Source organism: Callithrix jacchus, chromosome 2 (genome assembly GCF_049354715.1).
Source record: "Callithrix jacchus isolate 240 chromosome 2, calJac240_pri, whole genome shotgun sequence".
In the NCBI taxonomy this organism is placed as follows: domain Eukaryota; kingdom Metazoa; phylum Chordata; class Mammalia; order Primates; family Cebidae; genus Callithrix; species Callithrix jacchus.
In genome coordinates, this window is record NC_133503.1 from 14,760,684 (window position 1) to 14,776,275 (window position 15,592).

The window sequence follows — 15,592 nt, forward strand, 5'->3', positions numbered from 1 at the left end:
CCCATTACCCAGAAAGAAGTTCAAGCTCCCCATTGAGCCTATGAGAACTCCAGACCTCTCCAGCTCCCTTTCTGCCCCCTTCCCTCCCATCTAAGACCTAGCCCCACACTGTTCCATAGAAATATAATGTGAGCCATATACGTAAGTTTTTCTTTTTTTTGAGATTGAGTCTCACTCTGTTGCCCAGGCTGGAGTGCAGTGATGTGATGTAGGCTCACTGCAACCTCCACCTCCTGGTTCTAGTGATTCTCCTGCCTCTGCCTCCCGAGTAGCTGGGACTACAGGAATGCCACCACAGCTGGCTAATTATTTTTTATATTTTCAGTAGAGATGGGGTTTTTCCATGTTGGTCAGGCTGGTCTCAAGCTCCTGACCTTAGGTGATTTGTCCACCTTGGCCTCCCAAAGTGCTAGAATTACAGGCATGAGCCACTGTGCCTGGCTGCCCAGCTAATTTTTGTATTTTTAGTAGAGATAGGGTTTCACCATGTTGGCCAGGCTGGTCTTGACCTCCTGACCTCAAGTGATCCACTGGCCTCAGCCTCCCAAGGTGCTGGGATTACAGGCGTGAGCCACCAGGCCTGGCCCCATATTTTAATAATGTACATGTATTTTTAGCACACTCCTTCTAAAATATTATCTCACCATGCAATCAATATAACATTTAGTAATAACATATTTTACCTTCATTTTTTTTTTTCATTCTACGTCTTCCCCGTCTGGTGTGCGTACTTTCCTTTTATAGAGCATTTCAACATGAGCTGTGTTTAGATTTTATAAAATGTACAGTTTAAAAAATAGATATACATACCCGAGTTGTTCCAAACATAATTAAAAGTCTTCCAGTGACTGAATTAAAGATCCATGTTTAAATCTTAATCTTACCTAGTTAAAATAAAATACAATTTAAAATTCAGCTCTTCAGTGGCGCGAGCCATATTTCAAGTGCCCAGCAGCCGCCTGTGGCTGGTGGCTGTGGCACTGGATGGCCCAGCTTGGCGTCTTGACCAGCACTGACCATGCTCACCTTTCCTTAATGATGGAAACATTCTGTGCTTGCATTGCACAATGCAGTGTGCCTTTTGAGCTCCAAGGAACCGAATTTTTTATTCTGTTTACTTTTCGTTGATTTAAATTTAAGCTAAGTATGGTGGCTCATACCTTTAATACTGGCACTTTGGGAGGCCTAGGTGGGAGGATAGCTTGAGCCCAGGAATTTGAGACCAGCCTGGGGAACACAGCGAGACCCTGTCCCTACAAAACAACAACAAAAACAAATTAGCCAGGTGTGGTGGCGTGTGCCCGTGGTCCCCAGTACTCAGGAGGCTGAGGCAGGAGGATTGCTTGAGCCCAGGAAGTTGAGGCTGCAGTGAGTGGTGATTGCACCACTCCACTCTAGCCTGGGCAACAGAGCAAGACTCTGCCTATAGAAAAGAAATAAGGCGAGGCACGGTGGCTCACGCCTGTAATCCCAGTACTTTGGGAGGCTGAGGTGGGCAGGTTACCTGAGGTCAGGAGTTCGAGACCAGACTGACCAACATGGAGAAACCCTGTCTCTACTAAAAATACAAAAATTAGCTGAGTGTGGTGGTGCATGCCTATAGTCCCAGCTACTTGGGAGGCTGAGGCAGGAGAATTGCTTGAACCCAGGGGGCGGAGGTTGCGGTGAGCCGAGGTTGCGCCATTGCACTCCAGCCTGGGTAACAAGAGCGAAACTCCGTCTCAAAAAAAAAAAAAAAAAAAAAAAAAGAACTGAAATAAAATTAAAAAAAAAAGATCAGCTTTAATAGCCACATCTGGTCAATGGTGCCCCCTACTGGACAGAGCGGGCCTTGTCATACTGCGCTCCCGTCATTCCCCGGCGCATCGCGGCCCTGATGCGCTTGAACCTAGCTCTAGTCTTTCCCTGGGCTGAGTCGCAAACATCAATTAGCTGTTAGGGAATGGCCCGGCCTGTCTCTGTGGTTCCCTGTGCCAATAATTACATGTTTATTATAATAAATTGTTTAGTTTATATTCCCAGGTAGAGGGTGAGCTCCGTGAGGGCACAGACCAAGGCCATCTTGTTTATCACTGTCTCCAGCGTTTTGGGAGGAGTACATCGGGGACATTCTAGAAGATTTATTGAATGAATGAATGAACGAATGAATACCCATGAAAGAACAAATGAATATTCAGGATTAATACATATTCACGAGGAACGAATGAATATTCATGAAGGAAATATTAATAAATGAACAAATGAATATTCATGAAAAATGAATTATCATGAACGAACGAATGAATGAATGCTCATGAATGAATGAAGTGCCACACTGCCTGGGATCCCATGGTGAGAGAGTGCTCTTTGTGGCTGAGCATGCCTTTCTCTTCTTTTCCTCCTCCCTTTCCAGGCCAGCAAATTCCCAACACCTTAGTGTCAGCTGCTATTTATGGAGCACTTACAATGTGCTAGGAGCTGTTTAGAACACTTGACGTCCATTAGCTTCTTCCATCCCCACATCCATCCTGTAATGAGGGGAGGATTATTCACGGCATTTTAAAGGTGAAGCTGCTGAGCCACAGAGAGGTTTAGTAACTTGTTCAAGGTCACACACCCAATCATCGACAGAACCAGAGCCAGGCAACCTGGCTCCAGAGGTCTTGATCAAACCTACTAGAAGAAGCGATTTTCCAGCTCTTTGGATCATACAGTAAGAAGCACATTTTACATTCAGCGCATCACCTCCCCAACCCACGCCTGAAAAAAGTTTATAAAGTATTGCTTACATTAGCACATGGACTGAATCCTATTCTATTCCACTGTTCTTTTTTAAAAAAAAATTTAGAGATGGGCTCTAGCTCTGTGGCTGAGGCTGGAGTGCAGTGGTGTGATCATAGCTCACTGCAGCCCCGACCTCCTGGGCTCAAGCCATCCTCCCATCTCAGCTTCCCCAGTAGCTTGGACTATAGGTGCATGCTACCATGATCAACTGATGTTTAAAGTTATTTGTAGAGATGGGGTCTTGCTATGTTGCCCAGGTGGGTCTTGAACTTCTGGCCTCAAATGATCCTCCCACTTTAGCCTCCCAAAGTTCTGGGGTTACAGGTATGAGTCACCACACCTGACATAGATGATTCTATTTTATTCCATCTCATTTGAGAAGATGCTGGTTCTAACCCACCAAAGTGATTTCATGACCCACTCCACTATACTACTTCTACAAACCTTCTAAGAGAGAACGTTCCATACACACAAATGTAGAGGGAAAATAGAGGCCCCTCCCCTCCGTGACCTCATCACTCATCAGCAATTTTCAGCTTGTTTGTATTTTGCTTGTTTTTTGAGACAGAGTCTGGCTCTGTCACCCAGGCTGGAGTGCAATGATGCGATCTCAGCTCACTGCAACCTTCACCTTCTGGGTTCAAGTAATTCTCCTGCCTCAGTCTCCCGAGTAGCTGGGATTACAGGTTGTGAGCCACCACACCTGGCTGATTTTTGTATTTTTAGTAAAGACAGGGTTCCACCGTGATGGCCAGGCTGGTCTCAAACTCCTCACCCTAAGTGATCAGCCCGACTCTCCCTCCCACAGTGCTGGGATTACAGGTGTGAGCCATCTTGCTTGGACAATTTTCAGCTTGTGACCAATTCTGTTTCTTGCTAACTCTGCTCACTTTCCCACCTGTGTGATTTTGGAGCATCTCCCAGACTTGATATCATTGAATCTGTAAATGTTTCAGTCCTTGTCTTAGTGTGCTGGAGCTGCGGTAGCAAAATACCATTGACTGGGTGGCTTAAAAGGCAGATGCTTATCTTCTCACAGGTCTGGAGGCTGGAAGTCCAAGATCAAGGTTCTGCTAAGACTGATTTCTTTCTTTTTTTTCTGAGATGGAGTCTCGCTCTGTCACCCAGGCTGGAGTGCAGTGGCATAATCTTGGCTCACTGCAACCTTCGCCTCTCGGGTTCAAGTGATTCTCCTGCCTCAGCCTCCCAAGTAGCTGGGATTACAGATACACGCCACTGCACCTGGCTACTTTTTGTATTTTTAGTAAAAATGGGGTTTTGCTTTGTTGGCCAGGCTGGTCTTGAACTCCTCACCTCAAGTGATTCACCCGCCTTGGCCCTGCAAAGTGCTGGGATTATAGGCATGACCCACCAAGCCCAGCCATGCTAGGGTTGATTTTTCTTTCCCTTTCTCCCCTCTTCTGTCATCCCCTCCCTTTCCTCCCTTCTTTTAAGAGACAGGGTCTTGCTCTGTTGCCCAGGCTGGAGAGCAGAGGCACAGTCATAGCTCACTGCAGCCTCAACTTCTCAAGTCCAAAGGCTGACTTCTCTTTATGCCCTCACACGACTTTCCTCTGTGTGCAGAGGTGCTCTGGCGTGCTCTTCCTTTTATAAGGACATCAATCCTGTCGGACAGAGGCCCCACACTCATAACCTCATGTACCTGAATTACCTCCTCCTCGAAATAGATGCTCGGTGCTGCCAAGAAAAATTAGCACTGACACAGAGGATTTTTCTGCAATGCAATTTTGACTTCCTCGGTTGCAGGAAGGGCACTCTCACTAGCCATCTTGCCATGAGAGTACCCTTTCCAGCAGTCCAGGAAGTAAAAATTGCATTGCTGAAAGAGCCTTTGTCTCAGTGCCGATTTTTCTTTGTGGCACGGAGCATCTATTTCCAAGAGGAGGTAATTCAGGTAATTACCTGCAGTCTCAGCCACTCGGGAGGCTCAGGTAGGAGGATCGCTGGCGTCCAGGAGTTCCAGGCTGTAGTGAGCTATGATCACACCACTGCACTGCAACCTGGGCTACAGAGTAAGACTCCATCTCTAAAAGAAAAAAAGGTGCTAAGCTCTGCCCACCAAGGTCTCGTGCCCTGAACCTGGAGAGGAGGAGAGGGAGGTGGGGAGGCAACAGGCCCTGCCTGTTACCCCAGCTGTAACAGAGAGCTGTCTGTGGGGGACTTTGGGGTGCTAAGGGCCCCTCTCTCACCATGGCTGTGCCTGAGGAGACCTCAGCTCCTATTTCCCTGGACCACTGACTCACGACATGGTTTAGGTAAGCCGATTCCCTCTCTGACTGTTTCCCCTCTTTAAGACCAGAAGTTTCAGATCAGCATGTCCAGCTCATGGATTCCTGGATTCCCACCATTGTGGCTCAAGGTCAGGGTTTACACACAGCAAACACCAGCAGGTCTCTCTAGGTTGTGTGTGTGTGTGTGTGTGTTTAGAGACAGGATCTCACTCTGGCACCCAGGCTGGAGTGCAGTGGCACCATCATGGCTTACTGCAGCCTTGATCTCCCAGCCTCAAGAGATCCTTCTCCCTTAGCCTCCCAAGTAGCTGGAACTACAGGTACATGCAACCTAGTCTGGCTACATTTATCTTTATTTTTTTGTAGAGATGGTGGGGGCGGGGGAGGTGGGTCTCACTATGTTGCCCAGACTGGTCTTGAACTCTTGGCCTCAAATGATCCTTCTGCCTTGACCTCCCAAATCACTGGGATTACAGGCATGAGCCACCATGCCAGGCCTTTTGGGTTGTTTCTGGAAGGATGGAGGGATTCACTGTCCTGGGGGAGGCAGTCAAGGACCGCCTGGAGCAGGGCTGGAAGAGGGCATAGTCCTTGCTGATGGGGCAGATTCCATTAGAGGTGGGGGAGGGGAGTGGGCGAGGGGTTAGCAATCCCTGATGGGCCATTCTGATGAAGAGTGGAGTTTTTTGGTTTTTTTTTTTTTTGAGAGAGAGTTTTGCTCTTGTTGCCCAGGCTGGAGTGCAATGGTGTGATCTTGGCTCACTGCAACCTCTGCCTCCCGAGTTCAAGCAATTCTCCTGCCTCAGCCTCCTGAGTAGCTAGATTACAGGTGTACACCATTACATCAGGCTAATTTTGTATTTTTAGTAGAGACAGGGTTTCTCCATGTTGGTCAGCCTGGTCTCGAACTCCTGATCTCAGGTGATCCACCCACCTCAGCCTCCCAAAGCGCTGGGTTACAGGCATCAGCCACTGCACCTAGCCCGAAAAGGGGAGTCTTCAGACCAGGCCCTGAGGGGGTAGGGGAGTGGATCAGGGACAGCTTTCAGTGGCAGGACTGGCTGAAGGACTTCCAGGGCCAGGTGGCTTTGTCTCAGTTTAAAGGTGTCCAAGGCTGTGCTGGAGTCTGGAAAAAGCTGCCTACAGGCATCGTTGAGTCCCTGAAGCTCTGTGGATGTGACGTCTGGCCAAGAAGGACGGCTGGCACGGGGCACTCCCCGAAGCAGGGCAGATGGAGAATTCAGCGAGAGCCAGGACTGAGCGCCAGACGGGCCTGGAGCCGTGTCAGCCTGCAGAGAATCCCCTGGGAGCTGGCGGGCAGCAAGCCCAATGTTGTTGAAACGCGGCAGGACAAGGTGACCCCAGCTGGCCGGCGGGCTTGAGGGTGGTGGAAGAGGCTGGCAGATGGGCCAATGGTGGGAGAACATCTGTGCTGTGATTTCGGCCGGCTTCCCCAAACTTGCCCCCGAGCTTGCACACGGCCAGCAGGTATGCACACCTGTGTTGGTGTGCATGGCGTGGAGCCACCGCAGACATGCAGTCACCTGGGGCGGCAGGCCTGCCTCCCTCTCCAGCTCTCGCCACGGACATCCTCTGTTCCTAGAGGTGTGTTGTCCTAGAAATCCCTTGCCGTTCGAGGATTTCTTGGATGCTGCAGCCAATTTTCATTCCTGCCATGAAGCTTCTCCGCAGACCCTGCCAGGAACATCTCTTTTTTTCATTTATTTCGGGCACAGGAGAAGCAGCAAGAGGAAGAGCCCTGCAGATGTCTCTGTGTTATTTTCATTAACACGGCAGCCTCCTGAGCATGTACACCCTGGAAGCCAGGGCCTGGCTCCAAAGAGTGGTGGGACCAGAGCCCCTCCATGGGAGGCAGGAAAGCTGGGTGGAGGGGAGTGCACCCCTCCTTCCCTCCCTCCCAGATCTGGCCCTTAGCACCTGCCTAACTCCCATGGTTTCTGTCCTGTGGGGACAGAAGACGTCACTGGGTGGTCCACCCTTGTCGCTCCAGTGCCTAGCATGGAACCTGGCCCACTGGGTTGAGTTAGTTCAGGTCCGCCAGCATCAGACATCAAGAGTATTTTTATGGCTGGGCGTGGTGGCTCATGCATGTAATCCCAGCACTTTGGGAGGCCAATGTGGACGGATCACAAGGTCATGAGACAGAGACAATCCTGGGCAATACAATGAAACCCTGTCTCTACTAAAAATACAAAAAAAAAAAGGGATTTTATTCAGGGAATCACCTCTATAGTGGGTTAAATAGTGTCCTTCTCAAAAATTTATGTTCCCCCAGACCTCAGGCTGTAACTTTATTTGGAAATAGGGTTGTATTTGTCCATTTTGTGTTGCTCTATGGGAATACTTGAGGCTGGGTAATTTGTGAAGAAAAGAGGTTTATTTGGCTTACGGTTCTGGGGGCTGTGCAGGCACAGCACTGGCATCTGCTTCTTGTAAGAACCTCAGGAAACCTCTGATCATGGCGGAAGGCAAAGTAGGAGCAGCCAGGTCACATGGTGAGAGAGGGAGCAAGAGAGGGAGGAGGAGGCGCCAGGCTTTTTGTAACAATCAGATCTCTCAGTAACTAATAGAGCAAGAATTCACTCATTACCATGCGGAGGGCGCCAAGCTATTCATGAGGAAGCCACTCTCGTGACCCAAACACCTCTCACCAGACCCTGCCTTCAACAGGGGAAATCATGTTTCAGCATGAGATTTGGAGGTGACAAACATCCAAACTATATCAAGGGCGTGTGCAAGTATAATTAGTTAAGAATCTCAAGATGAAATTATCTTGGATTTAGGGAAGACTCTAAGACCAATGACAGGTGTCCTTAGAAGAAGAGGAGAGGGCCTGTACTGCCAGCACTGTGGGAGGCCAAGGTGGGTGGATCACCTGAGGTCAGGAGTTGGAGACCAGCCTAACCAACACGGAGAAACCCTATCTCCACTAAAAATACAAAATTAGCTGGGTGTGGTCGTGGGTGCCTGTAATCCCAGCTCCTCAGGAGGCTGAGGCAGGAGAATTGCTTGAACCTGGGAGGCGGAGGTTGCAGTGAGCTGAGATTGCGCCACCGTGCTCCAGCCTGGGTGACAGAGTGAGACTCTGTCTCAAAATAAATAAATAAATAAATAAATAAATGAAATCAGCCCACGTAAGAGATGTTGGGGGCAGAATCCAGGAGGATTCCACGTGTGGAGTTTCCAGTTGTCCTGTCCTGTGGGGTCATGCCTAGCATTCCCAACAATGATTTGTGACAACGCACGCAGCGTAATGCTAACCAGAGCAGCTCACCTGAGCCTTGGTGTCCAGTTTTTACTGGGGCTTGGTCAGCTAGACATGGCTGACGCCCCGTGTGGCTGACAGTCTCCAGCCCCTCCGGCGGTCCAGCTGAAGTTGTGTAGCACAACCCCCCCAGCAGAAGTCACGCTGTTAGGTTGCATTGCCCCAGAGCCCCGGGTAAACAAAGACACTCTTACCAGACAGGGCATTCCAGGGGCTCAGTGCTCACCTCCCAGGAGCTGGTAGTAAAAGTCATACCACTTTTTGGATAAAGTTAATTCTTTTTAAAAATTTAAAATTTTAATGAATTAATTTTTAGCCCAGAGTCTCTTGCTCTGTTACCCAGGCTGGAGTGCAGTGGTGCAATCTTGGTTTACTGCAGCCTCCACCTCCCGGGCTCAAGCAATCCTCCCACCTTAGCCTCCTGAGTAGCTGGGATTACAGGCACGCACCACCATGCCTGGCTAATTTTTGTATTTTTAGTAGAGACAGGGATTCACCATGTTGACCAGGCTGGTCTCAAACTGCTGGCCTCAGGTGATCTGCCTGCCTTGGCCTCCCAAAGTGCTGGGATTACAGGCATGAGCCACTGTGCCCGGCTGTCTTTTATATTTATTTTTAAATTATTTATTTATTTATTTATTGAGATGATGTATCACTCTGTTGCCCAGGCTGAAGTGCAGTGGTGTGATCAGAGCTGACTGCAGCCTCCAACTCCTGGGCTCAAGCGATCCTCCTGCCTCAGCCTCCTGAATAGCTGGGACTGCAGGTGTACCACCATGTCTCACTGATTTTTAAATTTTTTTGTGTGGATGATGTCTTGCTATGTTGCCCAGGCTGGTCTCAAACTCCTGGCCTGAAGTAATCCTCCCACCTCGACCTTCCAAAGTGCTGGGATTACAGGCATGAGCCACTAAACCTGGCCTAGGATACGGTTAATTCTTTTCTACACACAAGCCAAGGGACCCCAAAGAAGACACTAAAACCTCTTAGCACCTCAGTGTCCACATCTGCAAAATGGGCATGTGAGCCCCTTCCTTCTAGCATTATCAGGAAGGAGATGATGCAAGAGGGCATCTAGGGAAGGTTCCCGTCCAGGGCCCAGCACACCACAGGCACTCAATACACTCCTTTTGTTTTTGATGGAGTCTCGTTCTGTCACCAGGCTGGAGTGCAGCGGTGCTATCTCGGCTTACTGGAACCTCCACCTCCTGGGCTCAAGTGATTCTGGTGCCTCAGCCTCCTGATTAGCTGGAATTACAGGTGTACACCACCACACCAGGCTAATTTTTGCATTTTTAGCAGAGACGCATTTTTGCGATGTTGACCAGGCTGGTCTTGAACTCCTGACCTCAGGTGATCCATCCCCCTCAGTCTCCCAAAGTTCTGGGATTACAGTTGTGAACCACCACACCTGGCCAATAAACTCTTGTTCAATGACTGAATCATGGAAGGAAGGGAAGCCCCCAGCCTGGCCCCTTGTACAGCCTGGTCCTCTGGAAGGGAAGGAGGCCTCCAGAGAGCAGTGCTGGCTCAGCCTGCTGCCTGACTCACAGGTGACTCATTCCCAGCCTTAGGACAAGATCTAAGGGGCCATGGCTGGGTGCGGGGTTCTTAAAAGGTGAACTGACACCCCAGCTGCAGAGTAAGAACTGAGCTCATTATGTGTGGCCTTTTTGATGAATTATAAAAAGCCCAAGTCTCATACTGAGACGTACAGAGGGGATGCGAGGCCACCAGCAGATGTATACATTTTATTTCTGAAGTGAGAGGAAGTCTAGCTTTTCACTGGGAGAAGTAAACTTTGTGAAGAATGACTGCACAGGCTGAGGGCTGAGAGGTGCCATGCCACCATCAGGGCCTCGTCAAGGACAAAGCAGTGGGGTCAGATGTCAACTGTGCCTTTTAGCGGACATGTGCCTTTTAGATGTCCAGCATCATGACATCTGCTGGCAGTGAGAAGTCAGCTCTGAGTTCCTCCCCAAAGGCATAGATTTCTTTTATTTTTTGGACACAGAGTTTTGCTCTTGTTGCCCAGGCTGGCGTGCAATGGCACAATCTCGGCTCACTGCAACCTCTGCCTCCCGGGTTCAGGTGATTCTCCTGCCTCAGCCTCCTGAATAGCTGGGATTACAGCACCTGCCACCATGCCTAATTTTTGTATTTTTAGTAGAGAAGGGGTTTCACCATGTTGGCCAGGCTGGTCTTGAACTCCTGACCTTAGACGATCTGCCTGCCCCAGCATCCCAAAGTGCTGGGATTACAGGCGTGAGCCGAGTCTGGCTGGATTTTGTTTTGTTTTGTTTTGACACAGTCTCGCACTGTCACCCAAGCTGGAGTGCAGTGTCACGATCTCAGCTCACTGCAACCTCTGTCTCCTGGGCTCAAGTGATTCTCCTGCCTCAGCCTCCCAGGTAGCTGGGATTAAAGTCACATGCCACCACACCGAGCCAATTTTTGTATTTTCAGTAGAGACAGGGTTTCACCACGTTGTCCAGGCTGGTCTCAAACTCCTGACCTCAGGTGATCCGTCCGCCTCAGCCTCCAGAAGTGCTGGGATTACAGGCGTGAGCCACTGCACCCAGCAGGATTCAAAGATTTTCTATTGGTGTAAGGAGGCAAAGCTTTTCCTAAAAAATTGTGGACAGGGCCCAGCATGGTAGCTCACACCTGTAATCCCAGCACTTTGGGAGGCTGAGGTGGGAAGATCCCTTGAGGTCAGGAATTCGAGACCAGCCTGGCCAAGGTGGCGAAACCCCATCTCTAATATTATACAAAAATTAGCCGGTTGTAGCGGCATGCGCCTGTAATCCCAGCTACTCAGGAGGCTGAGGCAGAAGAATCATTCGAACCCAGGAGGCAGAGGTTGCAGTGAGCCGAGATCATGCCACTGCACTCCAGCCTGGGTGACAGAGTGAGATTCCAGCTCAAAAAAAAAAAAGGAAAAACACTGGGGACAGCAGAAAAGAAGGCTAGGTCTGGCCTGTGGGTATGACCTTCTCCAGGCCCCTCGGGAAGAAATTTAGACCAAAGAACTGTTCAGTTCAGTCCTTGGTTCCCCCTTATCTGAGGTCTACCTGCCAGCAGGTCAATTTGGCAGGAGCCCAGGTTTCTGAAAAAGTCAAAGACATCTTTAGTTTCCATCAGGCACTAAATAGCAAGTGACTTCAGCTTCCTTGGCTATTGCTCTAAGCTACTATGACCTTCTTGCTTATTAAGTTGTTCGTTTACTGCTCAGGGCTAGCTAGGCACCTGGAGTTTCCCTTGAAGCAACTCAAGATTTTCCTTTATTTCCATGCTTGGAGAGGGAGGGTGTCCACCAGCCCCTAATAGGGACTTTGCTCTATCAAATCTTCAGGGAGGGCTGCCCAGTGGACCACCAGCCAGGAGGACAGGTCAAACACACTCACTGACTCCATTCAGCTCTAGGTCTTTAAATGAGACTTGATTCATTCACTTCTTACAATGACCCACAAGACAGGTTACTATATTATTTCCAGACGTGTGGGGTTTTCTCAGATTCTTTTTTGCAACATTGCAGTTATTGTCAACAACAGCTCATTATTTGAAAATTCTTCCTGGGACAGGCAGACAAATGCGAAACCCAAGACAGCTGGGGTGGAACACAACTCCTGGTCTGTTTGGTCAAGAGGGGCTCGGTAGGAATGAGTTTGGAAGAGTTGATATCCTGTTCTTCCTCTAATTCAGGGTGGGGTAGAACCATTGGCAACTCTACAAGCCCCAACACTTGGCCGTCGTGGACACTATGGTGATTCTAATACTAATAGCCAGTGTGAGTTCCGTTCCCACCATGTGCCAGGCCTCTTGTGGAATGCTTTGTGTGATCTGCCTGCTTCCATCCTGTCAATAACCCAGCATCATGGAGAGTGTGGACTTCATTGTACAAATGAGGAGACCCAGGCTCAGAGAGGCTACGTCACTTGCTCCTTGGCAAAGCTGTGTAACCAGCTCCAATCCTGGGAGATTCACTTTGTAGAAAGTAGAAAAGTTCCTTTACAAAGTTTCTTGATAAAGAATAATCCTAAGTGTTAGAAATAATAGTTCGTTTTAAACACTTTCTTCAAAGCCTTCTTGCTTTTTGCCAGTAACTGTTTGTTAAGCCCTATCCTACGTAGCTGTTAGACACACTCACAGGCACATAGTACATTCTATGTCCTTGTACTTTAACCAAGATACACGTGCTAGACACACTCACAGGCACGTAGTACATTCTATGTCCTTATACTTTAACCAAGATACACGTGCTAGACACGCTCACAGGCACGTAGTACATTCTATGTCCTTGTACTTTAACCAAGATACACGTGCTAGACACGCTCACAGGCACGTAGTACATTCTATGTCCTTGTACTTTAACCAAGATACACGTGCTAGACACGCTCACAGGCACGTAGTACATTCTATGTCCTTGTACTTTAACCAAGATACACGTGCTAGACACGCTCACAGGCACGTAGTACATTCTATGTCCTTATACTTTAACCAAGATACACGTGCTAGACACGCTCACAGGCATGTAGTACATTCTATGTCCTTATACTTTAACCAAGATACACGTGCTAGACACGCTCACAGGCGCATAGTACATTCTATGTCCTTGTACTTTAACCAAGATACACGTGCTAGACACGCTCACAGGCGCATAGTACATTCTATGTCCTTGTATTTAACCAAGATATTTATGCTATTACTTTTCAACATCCTTTCGTAAACTTCCTGTCCCTTCCTTCTTTAGACTTCCTCTTTTCCTTTTGTTCTCCATTGCTTTTACCTGTTTAGAAAAGTTTTAAGTTGTTAGCCAATTGAGGTTTAGTTTAGATTGTGAAGTCTGGCTCCAGCCAACGGAGATCAGACAGCGGTAAAGACGATTCCAAATGTGTAAAGGATAACTATGTCTGCTTTTCCTTTGTTCATTGTACTCTCATGGCAAGATTGCTGGTGAAGGTACCCTTTCTACAGGAAGTAAAGATTGCCTTCCTGAGAGATCCTTCGTCCCAGTGCTGACTTTTCTTTGCAGCACCAAAAATTTACATATTAACAACTTTGATCTCTGTTTTTCCACTGGTGTCCACGAGGGCCTTCTAGCCATGGCAGAGAAGACATGCAGACTCATGCATAAGTCAGGGATCTTTCCTCCCTCTCTCTGTGCCTGGTGAGAGGCATAGACTCTCTTTTCTGGGGCTCTTGGCTGCTTAGTGACTCTCACTGTGTCCAGCCTCTTGTGTCTCTTCCCATTTACATTTTTTACCATCTGCAGGGCCCTGTGCCCCCAAGGCTGCCTGTCATAATACTCTGGTAGCCTGGCCACCCCTTATCCAGACTCTCCAGGCTGTACCAAGGGACCAGTTTCCAAAAATACACACGGGCTTCAGCACAAGGCTGAAGGGCAGGGCAGCTGGGAATTGGGGGGTGGCACTGCAAGAGAGTCAGCCAGTAGCACTTTGGGATGGAAAGTTTTACCCAAACTCCTCGGGATATGGCAAGGATCAACTCTGGACTCTGGGGCTCATGAATGAGAAAGGGCATCTTTGACATCAGGCATCCCCATGTCTCACCTGCAACCTCTGTCGGGTCTGAGCGGCGATAAGGAGACTCTTTGCCATCGTGCAGGCAGATCTGTGTGTGGGGCCGTAAAACCTAATGCATTTGCCTACTGAGAGGACATTTTAATAAGGGCCACTGTACACCATTTTCAAGACAGGCGTGTCTGATGAATAGCTGGATGAGCCTAATAAAGTTATAGGTGAATGGAAATGAGGTCTTTAATGGGTCCAGTGGCAGCTAAGGATCGTTCACACTGCCTTGTTTTATGAGATCAGGACAGAACTCTCCCTCCTCTTTCATTTCTTCAATCCCACCTTGGAGCAAAGGTCCTCACGGCTGAGACCTGACTGTCCTGTTAATCTCTCCCAATCCTCTGATTTTCCTTCTCTTACCTATCTATCAATCTGTCTATTATCTGCCTTCTGTCCTATCTATCTATATCTGATTGTCTAATCTATATCTGTCTGCCTGCCTGCCTGTCTTATCTATCTCTGCCTGTTCTGTCTGTCTGCCTGCCTGCCTGCCTGCCTGTAATATATCTCTGTCTGTCTGTCTCTGTTTATCTATCCATCTATCTATCTATCATCTATTATTAAAGACTGGGTCTTCCTTTGTCACCCAGGCTGGAGTGTAGTGGTCTAACCACAGCTCACTGCAGCCTTGAACTCCTGGGCTCAAGTGATCCTCCTGCCTCAGCCTCCCAAGTAGCTGGAACCACAGGCATATGTCACCATGCCTGGCTAGTTTTTTTTTTTTTTTCACATAAAAAAAAACTTTATTTACAGATGAACACTTGAAGACAATCTTGGATTCTGAATCTCTGATACTTCCAGGGTCTCTTGATCAAATGGGGCAGCAGCAGGCAGGGAAGCAAACACGAGAGCCAGTCCAGATTATCTTACTCAAGAACACCAAGAGCAAGGGAAGGCCTGAATCAGTGTTGGTCTGGACTACATCTCCCCACACTGTGAGATCACCACAGGTAGCTTGGGCTTATTGTTGGGGCCTGTGGGAACATTCTCAATCTTTCTCATCACCAGAAGTCCATCGATGATTTTTCCAAACACCACATGCTTCCCATCCAACCAGTCGCACTTAGAGCAGGTGATAAAGAACTGACAGCCATTTGTACTGGGACCACTGTTTGCCATAGAAAGCAGGCCTGGAGCTGAGTGTCTAAGTTTAAAATTTTCATCTGCAAATGGCCCCCGGTAAATACTGGCGACTCCAGTACCATCTCCATTAACAAAATCTCCACCCTGAATCATGAAATCCTTTATGACCCTGTGGAAGGTGCTTCCTTTGTATCCTATTGGAACCCCATCTTTTCTGAATTCTCTGGTGCAGAACTGCCTAAAGTTCTCGGCCGTCTTAGGCACAACGTCTGCAAAGAGCTCGATCTTCATGCGGCCAACTTCCTGACCGCCAATGCTGACATCAAAGAACACCACGGGGTTAACAGGGCTTGAATTTGCCACCGCCATGGCTGTGACCCGGAAGCAGAAGTCGGGAGCGTGGGATCGCCTGGCTAGTTTTAAAAAATTTTTTTAGAGAACTGGGTTTTTTTGTGTTGCCTAGGCTGGTCAAACTCTTGACCTCAAGCAATTCTTCAAACTTGTCCTCCCAAAGTGTTGGGGTTACAGGCATCAGCCACCGTGGCTGGCCATCCATCTCTTTTTGGACAAGATAGGCCAAGGGAGGTGTAGATTGTCCCAGTCTGCCTCCGACC

General features: G+C 48.5%; 1 pseudogene across 1 annotated transcript; it reads right to left on the reverse strand.

Annotated features, from left to right (window-relative positions):
* Positions 1–14,607: 14,607 nt before the first annotated feature.
* On the reverse strand, positions 14,608–15,371 carry LOC100393725 (peptidyl-prolyl cis-trans isomerase H pseudogene; annotated as a pseudogene). Its single transcript, XR_013532427.1, has one exon. The product of XR_013532427.1 is annotated as a peptidyl-prolyl cis-trans isomerase H pseudogene (transcript).
* Between the last annotated feature and the right edge of the window lie 221 nt (positions 15,372–15,592).